The 19791-nt window shown below is 36.7% G+C and overlaps 1 pseudogene; it reads right to left on the reverse strand.

Moving 5' to 3' along the window:
* Window positions 1–18984, reverse strand: part of LOC106978124 (protein SET-like) — a 62288-nt pseudogene extending 43304 nt beyond the window's left edge.
* Between the last annotated feature and the right edge of the window lie 807 nt (window positions 18985–19791).

Raw genomic sequence — 19791 nt, forward strand, 5'->3', positions numbered from 1 at the left:
ACTTCCAGCACTATGTTAAACAACAGCTGTGAGAGTGGGCATCCCTGTCGTGTTCCTGATCTCAGGGAAAAAGCTCTCAGTTTTTCCCCATTGAGGATGATGTTAGCTGTGGGCTTTTCATAAATGGCTTTTATGATCTTTAAGTATGTTCCTTCTATCCTGACTTTCTCAAGGGTTTTTATTAAGAAAGGATGCTGAATTTTGTCAAAGGCCTTTTCTGCATCGATTGACAGGATCACATGGTTCTTATCTTTTCTTTTATTAATGTGATGTATCACGTTGATTGATTTGTGAATGTTGAACCAGCCCTGCATCCCAGGAATGAATCCCACTTGATCATGGTGAATAATTCCTTTTATGTGCTGTTGAATTCGATTTGCTAGTATCTTATTGAGAACTTTTGCATCGATATTCATCAGGGATATTGGCCTGTAGTTCTCTTTTTTTACTGGGTCTCTGTCTGGTTTAGGAATCAAAGTAATACTGGCTTCATAGAATGAGTCTGGAAGTTTTCCTTCCCTTTTTATTTCATGGAATAGCTTGAGAAGGATAGGTATTATCTCTGCTTTAAACGTCTGGTAGAACTCCTCTGGGAAGCCATCTGGTCCTGGACTCTTATTTGTTGGGAAATTTTTGATGACTGATTCAATTTCTTCGCTGGTTATGGGTCTGTTCAAGCTTTCTATTTCCTCCTGATTGAGTTTTGGAAGCGTGTGGGTGTTTAGGAATTTGTCCATTTCTTCCAGGTTTTCCAGTTTGTTGGCATATAATTTTTCATAGTATTCCCTGATAATTGCTTGTATCTCTGAGGGATTGGTTGTAATAATTCCATTTTTATTCATGATTTTATCTATTTGGGTCATCTCCCTTTTCTTTTTTGAGAAGCCTGGCGAGAGGTTTATCAATTTTGTTTATTTTTTCAAAAAACCAACTCTTGGTTTCATTGATCTGCTCTACAGTTTTTTTAGATTCTATATTGTTGATTTCTGCTCCGATCTTTATTATTTCTCTTCTGCTGGATTTAGGCTGTCTTTGCTGTTCTGCTTCTATTTCCTTTAGGTGTGCTGTTAGATTTTGTATTTGGGATTTTTCTTGTTTCTTGAGATAGGCCTGGATTGCAATGGATTTTCCTCTCAGGACTGCCTTCGCTGCGTCCCAAAGCATTTGGATTGTTGTATTTTCATTTTCGTTTGTTTCCATATATTTTTTAATTTTTATCTAATTGCCTGGTTGACCCATTCATTGTTTAGTAGGGTGTTCTTTAACCTCCATGCTTTTGGAGGTTTTCCAGACTTTTTCCTGTGGTTGATTTCAAGCTTCATAGCATTGTGGTCTGACAGTATGCATGGTATGATTTTAATTCTTGTATAGTTATGAAGGGCTGTTTTCTGACCCAGTATGTGACCTATCTTAGAGAATGTTCCATGTGCACTCGAGAAGAAAGTATATCTGTTGCTTTGGGATGCAGAGTTCTAAATATATCTGTCAAGTCCATCTGATCCAATTTATCATTCAGGGCCCTTGTTTCTTTATTGACCGTGTGTCTAGATGATCTATCCATTTCTGTAAGTGGAGGGTTAAAGTCCCCTGCAATTACCACATTCTTATCAATAAGGTTGCTTATGTTTGTGAGTAATTGCTTTATATATTTGAGGGCTCCTGTATTTGGCACATAGACATTTATAATTGTTAGCTCTTCCTGATGGATAGAACCTATGATTATTATATAATGCCCTTCTTCATCTCTTGTTACAGCCTTTAATTTAAACTCTAGTTTGTCTGATATAAGTATGGCTACCCCAGCTTTCTTTTTACTTCAGGTGGCATGATAAATAGTTCTCCATCTCACTCTCAATCTGAAGGTGTCCTCAGGTCTAAAATGAGTCTCTTGTAGACAGCAAATAGATGGGTCTTGTTTTTTTTAATCCATTCTGATACCCTATGTCTTTTGTTTGGTGCATTTAGTCCATTTACATTCAGTTTTATTATAGAAAGATATGGGTTTAGAGTCATTGTGATGTCCGTAGGTTTCATGCTTGTAGCGATGTCTCTGGTACTTTGTCTCACAGGATCCCCCTTAGGATCTCTTGTAGGGCTGGTTTAGTGGTGATGAGTTCCTTCAGTTTTTGTTTGGGAAGACCTTTATCTCTCCTTCTATTCTAAATGACAGACTTGCTGGATAAAGGATTCTCGGCTGCATATTTTTTCTGTTCATCCCATTAAAGATCTCCTGCCATTCCTTTCTGGCCTGCCAAGTTTCAGTAGAGAAATCGGTCACGAGTCTTATAGGTCTCCCTTTATATGTTAGAGCACGTTTATCTCTAGCTGCTTTCATAATTTTCTCTTTATCCTTGTATTTTGCCAGTTTCACTATGATATGTTGTGCAGAAGATCGATTCAAGTTACGTCTGAAGGGAGTTCTCTGTGCCTCTTGGATTTCAATGTCTTTTTCCTTCCCCAGATCCAGGAAGTTCTCAGCTATTATTTCTTCAAGTACTCGTTGGCTAGTATCTTGTTGAGAATTTTTGCATCATGTTCATCAGGGAAATTGGTCTGTTGAATAATTCTTTTAATGTAATTTTGGATTCGATTTGCAACTATGTTTTTGAGAATTTTTGCATCTAGTTTCATCAAAGATATTGTCCTGTAGTTCTTCTTTTTAGTGGGTCTTTGTCTCGTTTTGGAATCAAGGTAATCCTGGCTTTATAGAATAAGTTTGGAAGCTTTCCTTGCATTTTTATTTTTTTGGAACAGCTTGAGAAGAATAAGTATTTACACCTTTAAATATCTGGTAGAATTTCCCTGGGAAGCCATATGGGCCAGGACTCTTATTTGTTGGTAGATTTTTAATAGCTGATGCAATTTCTTTGCTGGTTATGGTCCAGTTCAAATTTTCTATTTTTACCTGTTTCAGTTTTCTTAGTGTGTGAGTTTCTAGGAATTTGTCTGTTTCTTCCAGATTGCCCAGTTTGTTGGCATATAATTTTTCATAATATTCTCTTGTAATTGTTTATATTTCAGTGGTGTTGGTTTGATCTCTCCTCTTTCACTTGCAATTTGATCTATTTGCGTTCTTTCTCTTTTCTTTTTGATAAGCCTGGCTAGAGACTTTATCAATTTTGTTTATTCTTTCAAAGAACCAGCTCTTAGTTTCATTGATCTGTTCTGCTCTTTTTTGTTTGCTTATTTGTTTCTCTATCATTTATTTCTGCTCTAATCTTCATTGTTTCCCTTCTTCTGCTGGCTTTAGGCTTTATTTTTAGGTCTAAGGTTAGATTGTTTATTAGTAACTTTCTTGCTTCTTAAGGTAGGTCTGCAATATGCTTTCCTCTTAGCACTGTCTTTGCTGACCCCCAAGGGTTTACACTGTAATGTTTTCATTTTATTGGCTTCCATGTATTTTTTTTTATTTCTTCTTTAATTTCCTTGTTAGCCCATTCAAAATTTAGTAGGATGTCTTTAACCTCCATGTAGCTGAGGGCTTTCCAAATTTTTAATATGGTTAATTTCAAGTTTCATAGTGTTGTGATCTGAAACTATGCATGGTATGATCTCAGTGTTTTTGTACCTGTTGAGGGCTGATTTTTGATCTCAATGTTTTTGTACATGTTGAGGGCGAATATGTGATCTATTCTGGAGAATATTCCATGTACACTCAAGAAGAATGTGTATTCTGCTGTTTTAGGATGAAATGTTCTGAATATATCTGTTAAGTCCAACCAGTCCAGTGGTGCCTGGGTTTCTCAGTCTGTTAAGCATCCAACTTCAGCTTAGGTCATCATCTCACAGTTCATGAGATCAAACCCCACATTGGGCTCTTGGCTGTCAGCACAGAGCACACTTCAGATCCTCTGTCTCCCTTTCTGTCTGCCCTTCCCCTGTCGTGTGCTCTCTTTCTTTCTCTCTCTGTCTCTCAAAAATGAATAAATATTTTTTTTAAAAGCCCAACCAGTCCAGTGCATCATCCAAAGCCTTGTTGATCTGCTTAGATGACCTGCCCATTACTGTTAGTGGATTATTAAAGACCTCTATTATTATAGTATTATTGTTAATGAGTTTTGTATGTTTGTTACTAAATGATTTATATATTTGGTTTCCTTAAGGTTGGGGGCATAAATATTTACAATTATTAGATCTTCCTGATGCATAGACCCCTTAATTATGATACAATGCCCATCTTCACCTCTTGTTACAGTCTTTGATCTAGTTTGTCTAAGTATGGCTACTCTGACTTTTCAGTTTCACTATGATATGTTGTGTTCACCTATGTTTATTGATTTTGAGAGCAGTTCTCTGTGCCCTTTGGACTTGAGTGCATGTTTCCTTCTCAAGATTAGTCAAGTTCTCAGCTATAATTTGTTCAAATAAACCTTCTGCCCCCTTTTCCCACTTTACTTCTTCTGGGATTCCTTTGATATGGATGTTCTTTCATTTTATGGAATCACTAAGTTCTCTAAGTCTCCCCTCATGATTTAATAGTTTTCTTTTACTCTTCTTTTTAGCTTCATTATCTTCCACAATTTTATCTACTATTACCTTTTTAATCCTCATTGTGACCGTATCCAGTCAGTTTTGCATCTCAGGGCATTTTTTAATTTCAGCTTAATTTTTAGGTCTTTGGTCTCTGCAGATAGAGTTTCTCTAGTGTCTTCTATGCTTTTTTTTCAAGCCCAGTTACTAGTCTTATGAGAATTTTTCTAAATATTTGTTCAAATATATTGTTTATATCTGGTTTGAGCAAGTCCCTGGCTGTAATTTCTCCTTGACATTTCCTTTGGGGAGAATTCCTCCAACTTGTCATTTTGGCTAAGTTTCTGTCTTTAATGTATTTTAAAAGCTTGTTATGTTTCCTGGACCTGAAACTACTACTCTATTAAGAAGGAGTCATGCACTGTCCAGAGCTTGGAACTTCAGAAAGTGTTTCTGGTGTATGCTGTGTGCACTCTGATGTTGTCTTTTGGATGCTCTTTCCCACTGGTCAGTCTTCTGCAGATCTCCTCCTTGCTTGCAGTGGAGTGTGCTAGCAAGTGCCTGGAACTTTAATTAGGTGTACTTCAATTTTGTTGTTGTTGTTGTTGTTGTTGTTGTTGTTGTTAAAACAAGCATGGGAAAAAGGAAGAACAAAAACCTGATTCCAAATAAAGATAAAAGGAAAGGGAACAAAGAAACCTAAACAGTCAATCAAAAAACTGTAAGGCTGATTACAAAGAAAAAGGAAAAAAAAAAGAAGAAAAGAAAAAAGAAAGAAAAAACAAAAAAAATAAAGAAGCCTGATCCTAGAGAGAGAGAGAAAAGGAAATGAAAACAAACTGAACTATGAGTCTGATTCCAAAAGACAGAAAACAACAACAACAACAAAAACCAAAAAGGTAAGCCTGGTCCAGTTCCACCAGAGCTGTAGGTGTCATTTTGAGGCATTCAATTTTTAGTGCACTTGGTGCATGAGGAGGCTGGCTGTCCTGGTCTTCTGGAGGAGAAGCCTGCCGCTTTGGGTCAGAGTCAGTCTTGCCCCGGTAAATAAGCAGTTTCCAGGCACATGGTGGGCAGGGTTTGGTGTGAACAGGTCCTGCCTTCACTGGGAAACAACTGTGTTGCTCTCTAAAATCTCACTGTCTTGGTGTTGGGGGAAAATGGCGCAACCCCAATCTCTTGTCCCAGGACAGAGGATCTCAGACCCTCTGCTGTTCACAGAATAGCGAGGACAATTGGCTTGCCCTGTGGCACAACTCTCTTGAATTTTTTTAATTTGGCACCAGGCTGGGACTCAACATTCGAAGTCCTAAAGGACCCAGCACCTTGCACACTCATCCCCATTCTCTGGAGTAGAGCCTCTCCACACTGTGTCTGAAGTCCTTTGTTCCTGAACAACAGTTCCATGCCTGCTCAGTGTGGGGAATCAATGGTGTAGCACTGTTAAAAGCAGAAAAGGCTATATTCCCTCTGGGTGTGCCCTGTCCCCTGCTGATGAAAGTCCTTTTGCTGGTGTCTGCATGGTGTTTTGTCCTTGGGGAGGCAAGGAAAATACCCTCTTCTAAAACTACTTCAGGAAGGAGAATGATTTCTCCCAATGTGCCCTGGGGTCTCTACACCATGCTATGCACTCCAGGCCAGCTCCTTCCTCCCCAGGAGCATATGCCACAGCTCTGCTCCAGGGAAAGTCACACCCCCCCAAAACCTCAGAGTGTGAGCCCTGAATGCTGTTTGAAACAAACAAACAAACAAACAAACAAACAAACAAACAAAAACAGGTGCACCTGGGTGGCTCAGTCAGTTGAGCATCTGACTTTGGCTCAGGTCATGATCTTGCATTTGTGGGTTAAAGCCCCACATCAGACTCTGTGGTGACAGGTCAGAGCCTGAAGCTTGTTTGGGATTCTGTGTTTCCCTCTCTCTCTGCCCCATTCCTGCTCATGCTCTGTCTGTCTCTCAAAAAAATATTATGTTAAAAAATTTAAAAAGAAAAGAAAAACAAAAACAAAAAACTTGCAACACCCCCAGTTTGTGGTCCAGACAGGTTTTCCTTTTGTGCAAACTGATGCTACACTCTGTCAATCCCTCTGTCTTTCTTTCCTTTTGTCTCTCTACAGAAAGGGTACTCACCCCTTCACAGGACTGCCATTTTTTTTTCTGTCCCCCAATTCAGTCTCATGCACCTTATATCTGCCACTATCTCCCTCCAACCGTGGAGATCTTTCTGCCAGTCTGCAAATTGATTTCCAAGTGATCTGACCTCAATACAACTGTGTTTGAAGTACTAGGAAAGCCCAGGTTTCTCTACTTCACCACCATCTTAACTCCTCTTTAAAGAGATCCACATTTTTTTAAATAACCAAGTGAAAACTTGGGGCACTTGGGTGGCTCAGTCAGTTAAGGTCCAACTTCGATTCAGGTCATGATCTCATTGTTCATGGGTACGACCCCCACCTGGGGCTCTGTGCTGACTGCTCAGAGCCTGGAGCCTGCTTTGGATTCTCTGTCTCCCTCTTTCTCTCTGCCCCTACCCCACTTGTGCTCTCTCTCTCTCTCTCAAAATAAATACATAAATATTTTTTAAGTTAAAATAACCAAGTGAAAACTCAAGTTAAAAGTACAATAACTCAATGAAAATTCATGAGAGGATCTCAACAGTAGATATGAAGTAGCAGAAGAAAAAAATCAGCAAATGTGAAGACTGATCAATAGAAATTATGCAATCCAAAGAACGAGTGTAAGAATAAAGAAAAATGAACAGATTCGCAGAGAAGTATGCAAAATATTAACTAATTTAAAATACATGTAATATGAGGGGACCCTGGGTGGCTTAGCTGTTTGAGTGTCCGACTTTGGCTCAGGTAATGATCTCACATTCCATGAGTTTGAGCCCCGCATCAGGCTCTATGTGGACAGCTCAGAGCCTGGAACCTGCTTTGGATCCTGTGTCTCCCTCTCTCTCTGCCTCTCCCCCACTCGCACTCTTTCTCTCTCTCTCAAGAATAAAATTAAAAAAAACATTAAAAAAATAAAATAAAACACAAAAAATAAAATAAAATAACATGAATAACAGAAGAGGTAAAGAGGGAGAAAAAATTCTTGAAAAAACAGTACCTGAATACTTCACAAATTTGATGATAAATATTGATCCATATATCCTAAAGTTCAACTAAGTCCAAATAGTATAAACAAAAATATATTCACACACAGATGCATCATAGTAAAACTACTGAAAGACAAATTCTTAGAAAGATATGAGCTACCAAAAACAACTCTGGGATAAATATAAAATGTCAATAGGCCAATAGTAAGTAAAGCAATTAAATTAGTTATTTAAAAAATATTTTTTCCACAAACTAATGCTCAGAAAGCTTTACTGGTGTAGCCTACTAAATAGTTAGAAAAAATAAACCATACCAATTTTTCACAGGGTCTTCTAAAAGGATAAGAGAGAACATTTTCTAACTAATGCCATGATACCTTGATATCAAAACCAGACAAAGATGTCACAAGAAAATAAAACTACTATTTAATTTGTTTTTATGAATATAGATACAAAATTTATGGACAAGATACTAGCAAATCAAACCCATCAACAACAACAATAAAAAATAAGCACTATACCATGACCAAGTGAAATATATCCCAGAAAATGAGAGTTGGATTAACATTCAAAGTAAATTCATGTAATACACTACATCTATAGAATAAAAGACAAAATCATATGATCATTTCAAAAGATACAGAAAAAGTATTTGACAAAATCTGACACTCTTTTATAGTAAAAACAAAACAATGAATAGTAGGTAACTTTCTCAACCTGATAAAGGGCATAAATAAAAAACCTACAGTTAATGTCATATTTAAGTTAGAAACAATGAATGCTTTTACTCTAAGATCAGGAACAAGTTAAGGACATCCACTCTTGCCATTTACACTCATGATTGTACAGCAAGTTCTATCCAGGGCAATTAGGCAAGAAAACTAAACAAACACATTAAGATTGGAAAAATAAAAATAAAATTGTTTCACAGATTATATAATGTATATCCTTAAGAATACAAAAAATATTCCTACAATAAATTTACCAAAAAAATCACTAAGACAGATGACCATTAGCTAAAATAATACAATGCAGTCTTATTCTTACTTTTAATTACTTTTGTTAAAAGACTATCACCTAAGTAAACATTGAAAAGTTATTCATAAATGAAAAAGCAAGTGGGAATTCAATATTTTTGCAGTTCTTTATTACTAAAAAACATGTATCTTTAACATAAATATGTTACTAGTTAATAAGGAAAACTTTAATAAATCGGTTGATCAAAGGAGCTAAGTAATTTGCTGAAGGAGAAACACAGATGGCCAAGTAACACTTAAGCCTTAATCTTAAATGAACACTTCACCAGTCATATCTGTCACAAAAATGTTCAATCATCTCAGCATTAGTAAATGTCTTAGGAAGGCTACTTTAAGACCACAACTTCAGATTCTGGGATTTCTATTCTAGTGATTTCTTGGGAGAGGGCATAGGAATTTAGAAGTGAAGGAATGAGGATGAGACTTAAGAAAAAGCTAAGGGAGGATGCAGTTAATGCAGAAAATGAGACTAGCGTCAGCGCAGCTCTATGAGCAGCTGAGAGCACGAGTTGCAACAGTCTGTCCTCTACTATGAGTCCTTTGGCCAGTTATTGGTTGTAGGCTGCCCCCACTCCTAGATTAGGATGTATAACCAGTAAAGGGAATCTGGGCAGAGCGCTAATACATCCGCTACAGCAAATGTTTAGAAAATAGTTGTTTTCAGTCTATTAATTAGAGTATATGTCAATGTTTATTGCAGGATGTGGTAGGTAGAATAGAACCTCCACATCCTAATCCCCAGAACCTGTGGGTTATTAGTTTGCATGGCAAAGGAAATTAAAGTAGCAGATGGAATTAAGATTGTTAATCAACTGATCTTAAAATAGAAGCAGCATGCTGGATTATCCAGGTGGTTTCAATGTAATCACGAAGTCCTTTAAAAATGGGAGAGAGAAAAAAAAAAAATGGGAGAGAGGGCGCAAAAGAAAGCGCTGCAGTATGAGAAGCGTTCCATTGTTGGCTTTGAAGATTAAATGTGTGACTGAGCCAAGTAATGTTGGCAGTCTCTAAAAGCTGGAAAAAAACAAGAATGCTGAGTCTCCCTTAGAGTCTCCAAAAACGTATGTGGTCCTGCCAACACCTTGTTTTAACCCAGGGGGATCCATTTCATACTTCTAACCTCCAAACTGTAAGGTAAGAAATACCTGCAGTTTTGTGGCAACTTGTTACAATAGTAATAGGAAGTGAATACACAGGATTGTTGAAATTATCTAGAATAAGGAATAATCATGACACTGATAATGAGAGTGAAAAAGGAGAAGAGGATAAATCAAAGATGGATCTAATAGTTGAACCTAAACATTTGGGAGATGTTGATGCTACCATTATTTTTTTAAGTGAAAAATATTGGGAAGGAATAGTTGCAGGGGTTTGTTTGTTTGGGAAAGCACTTTGTGAACTATAATAAACTTGAAGTCTAACTATGATATTTAGATGGGTAAACTACAGAGTTGTCATAATGAAGCTTCTCTTTTAGTACTGGTATAAAAACCACATTTGCAAGGGTTGAACAGTGAATAAATGAAAGGAAATAAATGCTGCATATAATTAGTTCTAGGTTTGCTGTGAAAAGGTGGGGAATTTGGTGGTTTTTCAAAGAGGTAGAATAGAGGTTAAGTGAAGAAACCAGTACAAAGAAAGAATTTGAAATTTAAAGGAAGTATAGGTAATTAATCAAGTTCTCATAGGAAATGTGCAACTATAATATATGGAGTCTAGAGATTATTACTACAGATTTAATTTCAGTTGCTTTTATTAAAGGCATTTGTAAGTAAATGAAAATTCTGTGGAAATTAGTGGGACAATATTGGTAACTGCCTTACCATCTGTGTTGGAATGTATTTGAGGAGTTTCTAATTTAAGTAATTCCAATTTATGTAATAAAATGCTTTTATTCATTTTCCTCTTGAATACCCATGATGAATTAGATCAAACAAAAAGTCTCTTTTGGTTGGTGAAATGGTTTTTGTCTCTACTTTCTCAGTATCTTCCAATGCTAAACTGTCAGATTAAAGCACCTTGTAAATTTCTTTTTAGGATCAAATACGTTGTGATTAAGATTACTAATAGGAATAATCTAAATGTTTTAAGATCCAGATCAAGCTTCTAGAGTTTTTGTAAGACAAGACAGGATTAAACTTTCTAGTAGAAAACAATAAATATAAACATATGTAAAATATTATATGTATATATACGTGGGTATATACATATGTAGGTGTATGCATATGTGTTTATATATAATTATAAGAAGTATTTTCAGAGGGCTTATAGAATACTTCATTAATTTTTATAGGTTAATAGTTGTGGTTGGGAATAGTTCAGGAATATGGTCCATTTTTGGATCATGGAATTGTCTGAGAGACATTGCAACTAAATATATGGATGTCAAGTAATTTAATGAACTTACAAAACACACTATAAGGGATAACAAGATACTTGGTGACTTAAAATGTTTGTGAATATTATCTACAAAATATTATCTACAAAATATTATCTACAAAATAATTTTGATATAATGCAGATGCAAAGTGGAGCTATCTTTACACAGTATAGCTTAAGTGACTAAAATTTTCTATCCTTCCAAGGCAATGAAAACATGACCAACATTGTCTCCAACGTATATAGATAACAACTCATTATTTCCATTGATCATAGAAGACTGGATTGTAGAATGTAGTAAGAATTGACAGGATGGACTAAGAAAAATAATCATATAAGGTCAGTGCTAAGCATGAGTCTAGATTGGTGAGCACATAGCAGCTGGAAGTAAATCATTTTATACACAGTTTCCATAAGATTAAAGAGAAAAGTTTTGTCAACACCTAGCCATGAGCTTTCATCAGAGTCCCCGTAGAAAGAAAACAAGTTTAAAATATACCTGTATAAATTTTATGTATGTATAAATATATAGTTTATATATATATATAAATCTCCTTGCTGAAGTCAAGAAGATGCAGTGCATCAGCAACTTAATAGAATATTAGTCAAAACAATAGCAAAGATAGATGAGCAGCCAAAAAGAGTACTGCTCAATTTATACCCTCAAAATAAACAAGGATAGGCAATCAAGAGGTTACTAGAACTTGCTTCAGTGAAGTCACTGTTCCTTACAGCTTCTAGACCTGAGTCAGATTAGACTAGAGCTCACTGACTATTGGATAGACTTGATTCTGAGGAGAAAGGACTCTGCAACACCATGGTTACCATACATGGTGGTGACTGTCTCAGTCCTTCCCCAAAAAAACTATGGTCATTTGCTTTCACAACTGTACATTTATGATTGGTATTGTGAGGATTGTTGGAAACACAGTTAAACTTGACATGGACTCCGAGAAACTCAAAGCATTCTCATGGCTTCCTTTGTGATTGGGGCCATATGGAGGCTAGATAATTAAATGGGTGTGGGTTGGTGGATCTACCTAGTGGTTATCTCCCTGGTCTCTGAATATATAATTGGAATAGACGTATGGTATTTAGTAAAACTCTACGTTAGGTTCTCAGTGTGTGAACAAAGAATCATCATAATGGGAAAAAACAAGTGTGAGTCTCTGAAACTGCCCCCTCCCACCTTCATAAGTGTGACCCTGTACAAAAGTGGATAGTAGAGAATAGCAGTAGATGACCTCAAACTCAATTAACTCACAGCTTTAATTGGGACTGCAATACCGGCAGGTTAACATAGTCTCTGGTACACTGATGCTGCCACTGATTTGAGAAATGCATTGTTTTCTACTTCCTAAAGAATACAGGATTAGAACCAGTACAAATTGACATGGAAGTCACTACAGATACTTGACCCCTCTCTGAGGACTATCTTTGTTCCCCTGCCCAATAACATAATATAGCATGAATAAACCTGATTTTCTTCACATCTTTCAGCATCTATGAGAACATTATCCTAATTAGTCCAGATGAGCAAAAGCACATTGCTCACACATAGATGACCAACACATTGGAAGTCTTGTTAACATGTATGTACTCCTAACACTGGGAGGTAAAGTCTATGAAGTTTCTAGTTTGATACATCTGTCAAATATTTAGGAGTCCAGGTGGTTGGTCTGTCAGGATATTCCATATGAAGTAAAAGACAAATGTTTAGTCTTGTACTTCCCACCGTGAGGAAGGAAGCACAATACCAGAAAGACCTCTTTGGGTTTTGAAGCAGTATATTCCAAACTGGGGAAATTGCTCCAAATCATGCTTCATGATACAAAAGGCTTCCAGCAGTGAGTGGAGCTCAGGGTTAAAGAGCACTGTGGCAGATACAAGCTAGCAATGGTGAGAAAGTGATGCTTTCTGAAAATTTGACAAGCTTCAGTGGGAAAATGTGCTGCCGAATCTGGGGTTTTAAAAGGTCATTCTACCTTCGTGTGCTTCTAGGGTAAGTGACCATGCTTCCACAACTACCCTTCATGAAATGGGCTCTCTCAAATATACATAGTCATAAGGTTGGAGGGGTCCAGAAATGGTTAATTGTAAAATGGAAGTTCTATATCCAGTATTTGGCATGAGTAAACCCAAATAGCAAAAACAATATGCATGGGTAGGTAGCCCCAACTACTAAGTCATCACAACTGTTGCACCGATGCTTATCTCTTAGCATTATATCTTACCATTCTTGCTATGACTTGTAAGGTGACTTTGTTATGTGAGTTCAAGATGAATATATGATGACAGCTGAAGTCTAGCTCAACTCGGGGGTGGTCGGGAAAGATAATAAAAAAGGATAGCCCTAATGAACAGAACTTCATGCAATTTATTTGGTTATTGTCATGTGTTAGAAAAGGAAATCTGACGTAACCTATATATAGTACACACACACAAACATACATAGACACACATAAATATATATATATATATATATGCACACACACGCATAACACATGATATATACACACATATAATACATACACACATATACTACATACACACATATAATACATATATACACATACACCCCCACACACATATACACCCCATATACATACCCCCACACATATACAGAAACCCAAACCTACATCCACCAGTCACCTAATCCCCCACGCACCGCCCACACACCACGCACGCACCCCCCCACCTCCATGCACACCCCCCCGCACCGGCATGCACACAACCCCCCCCCACGCACCTACACACACACACACACACACGCACACCCACCCCTGCCCGCACCTCCACGCGCACCTCCACGTGCACACCCCCCAGCTCCGACAACCCCCCCCGCTCCGACACCCCCCCACATCAACACCCCCCCCCGCACCGACACACACACACCCCTCGGACACCCCCTCCTTCACCGACACACTTTGCTGATGATGGTCAGAGGCCTAGGAGGAAATAGTCATCAAGGTCTACAATAGAAAGATATTGATAAATATTTGGGAGTAGGTACAAAGTATGAAGACCTTCATATTACATTATAAAGACCTTTAAAGGAGACTTCAACAACCAAGCACACAATCACTCCATCAGTCTTTGTAATCAGACACCTAAATGTTGACAAGATGGGCACATGAAAGAATTGGCCATGGTGGCAGGGATGGAAGCTCTACATGGACAACAAATGATGTGTCTACTGCCAGTACTGAATGACCATGCTATCAGTAACAGAGACCATTGCTGAGTCTCTAATACCGCATGATTTCTCAAGGAAAGAATGCAACTTTTGGTGGCAAATAAAGAACATTGATCTTTTTCTTCCTTGGAAGGACCACAATTTATTCTAAGAAAGTAGATAGATATTTTGGGTATAAGCTTTCTTTTCTGCCTTCAGGGTTTTAGCCAGCCAGCACCGGTATCTGAGAACTTATTACTTGATCCACTGACACAGAATTCATTTAGCTTCAGGTCAGACCAGCTTTCAGCAGAAAAGAGATAGGAGAGTAGGTACCATGATTATGGTTTAGTATAGGAATGCCCTGCTGAAGGCACATCTGAAATGTCATCTCAGAAATGATATTTGACCAAGATGAAGTGAATCCTCCATGAAGAGTTATTTGTATGGCACTATGCTCCAAGTAAGGAGAATACATACATGTAGGAAGCAAGGGGCAGAAGTACAAGGGGTCCCTTTGTTCTCACTCCTAGTGATTTACTTGGGGAATTTGTACTTTCTATTCCAACAGTTTAGAACTCTGTGGGGCTAGAGACCTGTTTCCCGGAGTGGGAGTAATTCTGCTAGAGGTTACAGAAAGAGTGTGATTACATTTTAAGGTATGTGTGATCTTAGCTTACCTTGGGATCCTTGTGTCAAAAGGCAAGCAGGCAGGAAGAGAAATTGCTATATTAGATATAACTGATCCTAAGCATGGGGAGAAGGTAGGGCTGCTATTACACAATAGCACTAGTGTAGAATGTGTTTGTCAATCAAGTCTTAGGTTTGGGTGCCTCATGGTACTCCCTCCAGCAACCAATTTTGGTAGTGAATGAAACAAGCATGGTATATCCAACAGAGAAGTATAAGCATAAAAATAATACATGTTCTAAATAACTACTATGAACCAAGGACAGTAGTAGGAACTTTGTGTGGATTATTAGAGGAACTGAAGAAGTTAAGCAATTTGCTGAAGGTCACAGTGTGAGTAGAACCATTTTTCCCCCACTCAGGTGGATTTATTCCATAGAGACAAGATGGTTTGCTGAACTACCTATCTGACAAGCGGCATTCATATTCTAATGCCAGAACAGGCGTATCTGCCAAATTTTTGCTTGGAATTTCATGAATATTCCCCATTACTGATGTTGACCACATATTCTATCACATCATCTGCATCTTCTAATTTAGAGTTCTTATAGCCCAGACAACCCTTTCCATTTAGTATCAATTACTTAACACCCACATCAGAATTTCCTGCTTGGGATGTTGCTAACAGTGCAAATGAAGAATAGTGCAAAACATCAGAAAATAGATTTTGACCATATGTAGACATCTATCTAAGTTGGTCCTCTCATTTCCACACAGTATGGGGTGTTAAATTTTGAATTTACTGAGGCTGTGACTTTGTTGGTGAAAAATCTGTTTAATTACCTAAAATGTTGCTTGGGTATGTATCCATAAATAAGCAAAACAATGCACTCTTTCTAAATGATTTCTAAAACATCAAGAATTTGAAAAGGATGTTTTATCTATATTTCTTATCTCATAGTGAAATACAAAGCTCAGAGTACTGCTAGATTGTTTATCACTGCTGATGAAACACTTTAAACCCAGTTTTGAAATCTAATAGCAGAATTGCCTTTTTGGCCTCTTTTTCTTATGAATATGAATTTGACAATATGAATTTGACACATACCATGGAACACTTCACAATTTTAGAATGAAAGACAATGCCCCATAAATTTTCTTGCGATTATAGTGATCTTAAAATGGCACACAGTAACACATTAGGAGAGAAAATATTTACTGTTACAGTATCATGTATAATGAAAACAAATTCTATATGAGGAGAATTATGCATATAAATGGTAAGTGAGAAGAAGCAAATAAAAGATATGGAAGGAAAAACATGGAGCAATTCTTGAAATAACCTTACTAAATTATCACAATTTTCACAAGTTCTTTAAGATTCTTTTACAAAACCAGAGGAAAGTGGAAACCTTATGCTTTCATGTGATCATTTCAGGATTTTTTTTTCTTTTCTTTGACTATTCATTGCAAAGAGAAATGCTCTTTAAAGACTATTTTCTCTTATCTTCCACACATTGTGGCAATCCTGGCAGTCATTTTTCTCTTTTACACTTTGTTCCATATAATTGGATTAGTATCATTCTGTAATGCATTTAAATATCAAATTAATTCACTCCATGCTACTGGGGTTGATTTCTTGGTTTTCTTCTTAATAAACTGTCAGATGTTGCTATATTAGCAGGGAAAAGATTGGTGTCACAAACATTTGTTACATACGTTTTTAAATATGACTATGGTATCCTAATTCTGCCTGATAACAGACTGTTCTTCTCTTGAATTTAAACCTCTGAAAATGTTGATTCGAAGAACGTATTCACAACACTGACAGCAAATACAATGTGTCATGATAGTTGTTTAGGTTCAGTTCCACAGCTCTAAAAAATGGAGCCACGTGCTTTCTTCCCTGGAAATCATTTACAAAGGGCCCTATAAAATTATTAGGGATAGGATGACCATTGTTTAATGAGTTCTAGGATGCCTCCTTGATCCATTGCTGTTATGAAATGCTCTATAGAAATAGTCTTAGATTTGGAGAACGTTAAGATACCTAATCATCATGTCATCATTAGGATGACAGAAAAACCTCCCAGGTTAGGTTATAAATGGATATTAATTTTAGTCCATTTCGTGACTACGAACAGAAAAAAATTCTCCTGAAACAACAATTATAATACAAGGTTCTCACTAAATGTGTAGTTGAATTAAATAGGTAGTGTTTTTTCTGTATTAAACAAGCACATAGATTGTCCTCCAATATGTAAATCTAATAGAATATTTTTGAAAATATTCTTTAAAATCTGATTCTATAAAATCCCCCCACATCCAAAAGGTGATTATTTCCTTTATTAGAGTCTGTCTGAATTGTCAGGTAAGCTTATGCCAGTTGGAAAATAATAGTAAATGGAAAAATATCCTATATCTTATGGAGACTTTAGAGCTATTTATCCTTCAGCTAACTGCTTCAGCTCATAACTATACAATTTACAATTAGTCTATTTTTTACTAGATTAGTATTAATTTAAAAGATGCTGAAGAGTTCTTTTATTTATAAACATGTTGAGTGGTAGAAATCAGATATCTGCTCACCAAACTCAATAGTTGTTGCTGCTTAATACATAGCTAGTCTAAATTCCCTAGCCTTACAGTCAAATGTAGACATGTGACTGAGTGCTGGTCTTTGGAATGTGGGCAGAAGTGCTAGGCACTACATGACTGTCTGGCCCATGCAAAACTTTCCCAGGGTGTCAGTATTCCCCACATGGTCCTTCTCCTAGGTATATTACAAATTCTAATGCCCTTGTGGTAGGTAAAATAATGCTTCCACCCACCCAAAGCTGTCCACATCCTAATCCCAGAAATCTCTATAATCTTATATAGCAAAAGGGATTTTGCAGATATGGATAAACTGAAGGTGTTAAAATAGCTTCTTCTATTATACAAATGGGCCTGATGTCATCATAAGGGTCACTGTAAGGGGTAAGCAGGAGTACCATAATCAGAAAGAGACGTGACCATGGAAGAAAAGATCGGAGAGCTGCAGGGCCACAAGTCAAGAAACATGGGCTGATTCTAGAAGTTGGAAAAAGACAAGAAAATGAGTATTCCCTAGATCTTACAGAAATTATAGATCCCTGCCAATCCATTTCAGATCTTTGGCCTCCAGGACTCAAATATAGTAGAGTTGTGTTGCTTTAAATCACTAAGTTTGTGGTGATTTGTTACAGCACCAATACAAACATAACCTCTGAATATTTAAATATAAGAAAACATAAGCAGTTTATACACAAGCCATATTCATGGACAATGAATCCAAGTGTTGCTTATTAAATGTATATAGTAGAAAATATTTATTGGGTACTTTTCAAATAGTTTTCATATGGATTATGCCATAAATTTTTAATGTGTATTTCAGGAGATGCAGTTATTATCCCCATTCTACAGCTAGTAAATTTTCACAGAGCATACATATGTTTTCATTGTGTTAAATTATTAATACTTTTATTTTCTCACTTTATATACTGTGTTTGGATATCTTTGACACAACTCAAATATTTATTTCTAATTGAGACTTCTTTCTGGCCCTTAAACCTACCCTCCCAAATGCCTTTTGGATGAACTGTAGCCAGTTCAGACCAAATATATCTAACGTTAATTCCATCTTATATCATTGTTTTTTTTCCTATGGTGAATTCTCCATTCTATCAGTGGCCTCACCATGCACCCAGCCATTCAAATTAGGGACGTACAATTATTTTTTTTATCTATTCCTCACATACAGTCAAAATTTTATAGAATACAAACCCCATATTCTCACTGGTAAATTTTTTTCTTATAGGGATACACATTAGAAATTATGAAACTGCATACCTAGGTTTGAACACCTATATTATAGATTATGAGGGTCCATTTTCTCACTTTCAGAGAAATAGTTACAAAGAGAATTCTGGAATGAACTATTTGGTACCAAACTGGAGTCTGAGATGTCAATATGAGTATATATACTATACAAATATAAACCATATACATGCACATACCTACCAATAGCCAGATAGATACAAATATAATTGTTTTACATCTTGGCATATAAATGTACATTTCTTACCTCTGTCCAGAGGGGATGGCTTTGAAGGGACATCAAAGTAGCAACAAGTATACCCCACACTCAGATCCGGGGTTCTCAATACCATTTTGAAATAAAAGATCTCCTTGGCTGATCTTAAAATAGGAGCAGGGAGGGGCAACGGAGTGGCTCAGCCAGTTAAGCATCTGACTTTGGCTCAGGTCATGATCTCACAGTTCCTGGGTTTGAGGCCCATGTTGGGTTATGAGCTGACAGCTCAGAGCCTGGAATCTGCTTCGGATTCTGTCTCCCTTTCTCTCCGCCCCTCCCCTACTTGTGCTCTGTCTCTCAAAAAATTAATAAACGTTAAAATTAAAAAAAAATAGGAGCAGGAAAAAATAAATAATTCTTGGACACCTTTTGTGCCAAAAGTAATACAATGCTTCAAAAAAAATCGGGGGGCTTGCCAAAAGGACACAGGAGCCATTTTGAAAGAACTCCAGTAGTCAAAACTAGAAGAATTTGTGAAATACGTAAGATAGTATGTGTTTATAACCTCAATAATAAAATATAAATATGTGTGAGTCATTTCTGGTATAAATAAATAATTGAATAATATATAAATGGAGAGGGATGGCTTTCTTAAAATAGCAATTACTTTAGAAATAAGGGAAACAGACCATCACTATTAGAACATAAGCGTGATAATGACTACAGGCAAAAATAGTAATTCTAATAATAGAATTAGTAGGTAAAACTTGCAGAGCCTCAAATTAGTACTCTTTGGCTATACTCTCGTGGTTTTAATATATGCCCACAAATTTTAAGAAGTGAAGCTTAATTTCTTTCATTTTGAATAAAGGCTGTACCTAAGACTCCTTTCTAATGAATACAATGTCAAGAAAAAAACTTTCCAATTGAGAAATCTTGCAAA

Source organism: Acinonyx jubatus, chromosome B1, assembly GCF_027475565.1.
Source record: "Acinonyx jubatus isolate Ajub_Pintada_27869175 chromosome B1, VMU_Ajub_asm_v1.0, whole genome shotgun sequence".
NCBI lineage: Eukaryota > Metazoa > Chordata > Mammalia > Carnivora > Felidae > Acinonyx > Acinonyx jubatus.